Here is a 2,825-nt window from a genome sequence, read left to right as displayed (position 1 = left end):
GGGCTGGGCACCCGAGACCGGGGACAGACAGACACCCCTTGTGGGGCGTGGGGCCGAGGTGTGAAGCACCGCCCTCCTGTTCCGGGCAGTTTCCCAGTTTATTTTCTCCCCTATTACATTCCAGCTGGCAGGACGGCGCCTATAAATATACATAAGGGCTCATTTACATGACGGTTTATTCGGGAGCAAATTCCACAGCTGCCTGGCAGACGGCTTGGTGCAGCAGGAGAGAGTCATGCCCGAAACCAGCCGTGCCTCAGTTTCCCCATCTGCAACCCAGGCCAGGGTGGGAATGGCTTTTCCCGCATTTTTGATGATCTATTCCTGGAAAGCCCAGGCTGTTATTATCGAGGATATTTATAGCACGGTAAATGGGTTATTAATATGATTATTCACAGCGTGGCAATGGGTAATTGCCCCGGGTGGGGGTGACACCCTGCGTGTGCGAGGTGCTGCACGGGGACGGTCTCAGCCCCAACCTGCCTCCAGCCCAGGGGAAAACTCACCCCAAAACCCCAGGGGGGTGTCAGGCTGTGCCTGGCGGGCGATGGGCTCCCACGGCAGAGCCAGGGGCTCGTGGCTACCGAGGGGGGCTTTGGTGCTGTCATGCCCCGGCGCTGGAGTCCGGCTCTTGTTTCGATCATGATGATTAGCTGAGTCACAGCTGGGGTGCTGCTAATTAAATGTATTTCTTAATTAACAAGATCACAGAGAAGGCCTGCCAGCCCAGCTTGGCTTTCAATCATGGCTGACAGAGGCAGCTGCGGCCGCGGAGGCACCACACAGCCTGAGGTGTGACAAGCATCCCAGTGCTCAGCTCTGCCCCGTGGCCGCCTCCGCAGCTCTTCCACCCCAGGAGCCCGTTTCCTCATGCAGCAGCAGCGTGAGGATGAGGAGGGCTCGTGTCCGGCATCATCCAGCCCCGGGTGAGATGAACGAGGCGGCCTCAGCCCCTGGTTGTCGCAGCCCTGGGGTGCAGCGAGAGTGTCGGTGCTCAGCGCAGGGCTGCTGCCCTGTGACTCAGGGCTGCTTCACGCCCTCCCCGCCACCTGAGCCCTGACCGAGCCTGGATATTAATGTTAATAATAATCCCCCAGAGCTGCTGTTCCTCAAAGCACAATCTGAAGTAACCCCGGTCCCACTCCCCGACGGGGAAATCTCCGTGCCCCATCGGACAGGGAAACTGAGGCACAGGAACTGGGGCAGAAGCAGTGCCAGGAGCTTCCCCTGCTCTCCCGTAGGGCCTGGCCTGGAAGACCGGGCAGCAAAATGCCGGGGAGGTACCCACAGCCCGATGGCAACCCATGGATGGGCGAGCCAGAGTGGGTGAAGAGGGTTTTCCTGTCTGGGAAAAAAAAAAAAAGAAAATAAATAAATAAAAATAAATAAAAGAGCTTAGTCTGATGCCCAGCCTGAGCTCTGCGCCACGGCGATGGGCCGATATCCCTGTGGGAAGCAGGGGGCTGAGCTCTCCGGGGGGATTTCGCGCATCCTCACCCGCCTGCGCGGGCAGGCGACGGCGCTGGGGCTTCTCCCTGGCTTTGGCAGTCTGGTCATGTCCTGCTGGGAGAGCAGCAGGACTGAGTCACGTTCCAGCGGCAGCAGTGACTCATGGCCGCCCCAGCCGCCCGAGGAGCAGCCGGCACATTGCAGAGATTCCTGGATGGAGGCAAGAAAATAAAATTAAATAATAACAACCGTCAGCCCCCCCCTTTCCTCCCCCCAGCCTCCTGCACACAGGCGCAAACAGCAAATTCCTGCGCCACTGGGAAACACCTCCCGCCTCGCCAGACGCCAAGATGCACGACCTGGTTCTCAATTGCACGAAATGCCCTTTGCCAGCAGCCTGCAGGGATCCCCAAAAAGGAGGGGGAAGCTGCACCCCCCCCAAGGCTCCCCCAGGCTTGGGGACACCCCAGCAGCGAGGCCTTACCAGTGCAATGCAAATGGGGGGGTGCAGCTGGGTGGATCCTCGGGTCCCCCTCCTGCTTTGCGTTGCTCCCTGGGAGGCTTGGGGGGATGCAGAGCAGAACAGGGGTACCCCAGCCCTAAGGTTGCACAATCCTGGCTGTGGGTTGGGGTTTTTTTTTGGGGGGGGGGGGGAAATCACATATTTTGCATCATTTAGCATCATCTCCCATCCTTAAATCCCCCCACCCAGGGGGTTGCCCCCAGCCTCAGGGGAGGTGGGGGTCCCACGTACCCCCGCAAACCCGGGCATGGTGGGGAGGGATGCACCGGGGCAGGGCTCCGCCGCGGCTGCCTTCGGCCTCAGCGTATCTATTATTTAAAGCGCTCGGCGGGAGCGGTGGAAACCCCCGTGGGCTGCGGAGGCTGCGCGGTGGGGAGAGGCCGTGCTGCCGCAGCTCTGGCCTGCGCAGCCCCAGCGCCACGGCGCTGCGGTGAGGGTGATGCTGCTGGAACAGCCCCCCGGGGGCTGTGCGCTCAGCATCATCCGGCAGAGCCCCTGTGGGTCACCGGCCCTATAGGGGATGGTGCAGGGGAATGCACCTGTGGAGCCTGACACCTACAGAGCGAGAGCCCGCGCTGCAGAGGGCTGGCCCCTGTGGACCAAATCCTGTACAGCCCAACCCCAGGCATTATAGAGCAAGAGGTATTGTCCCAGGGATGCCGTCCTCTAGAGACCAGCCCCTGTAGAGCAGGAAAGCCCATCTCACATAGCGGAGTGCAGCCCCTATAGGGACCTGCAATTAGTAAGCAAGAGAATACGCCCAAGAGAACAGTCCCTACAGAACACCTATTCTGTAGAGAAACCCCCTATAGAGCCTGTCCGTATAGAGCAAGAGCCCCCACCCCACAGAGCA

At 60.3% G+C, this 2,825-nt stretch overlaps 1 long non-coding RNA gene across 1 annotated transcript; it reads right to left on the bottom strand.

The window, feature by feature from the left end:
- Positions 1 to 275: 275 nt before the first annotated feature.
- On the bottom strand, positions 276 to 2,018 carry LOC129196482 (uncharacterized). The gene is made up of 3 exons (XR_008574168.1): positions 1,934 to 2,018; positions 1,498 to 1,659; positions 276 to 1,341 (listed from the first exon to the last, which is right to left on the bottom strand). It is a non-coding gene; the product is annotated as an uncharacterized LOC129196482 (long non-coding RNA).
- Positions 2,019 to 2,825: the final 807 nt, after the last annotated feature.

Source organism: Grus americana, chromosome 25 (genome assembly GCF_028858705.1).
Source record: "Grus americana isolate bGruAme1 chromosome 25, bGruAme1.mat, whole genome shotgun sequence".
Classification (NCBI taxonomy): domain Eukaryota; kingdom Metazoa; phylum Chordata; class Aves; order Gruiformes; family Gruidae; genus Grus; species Grus americana.
The sequence above is the reverse complement of the archived record's forward strand: the minus strand, read 5'-3'. Positions and strand labels throughout refer to the sequence as shown.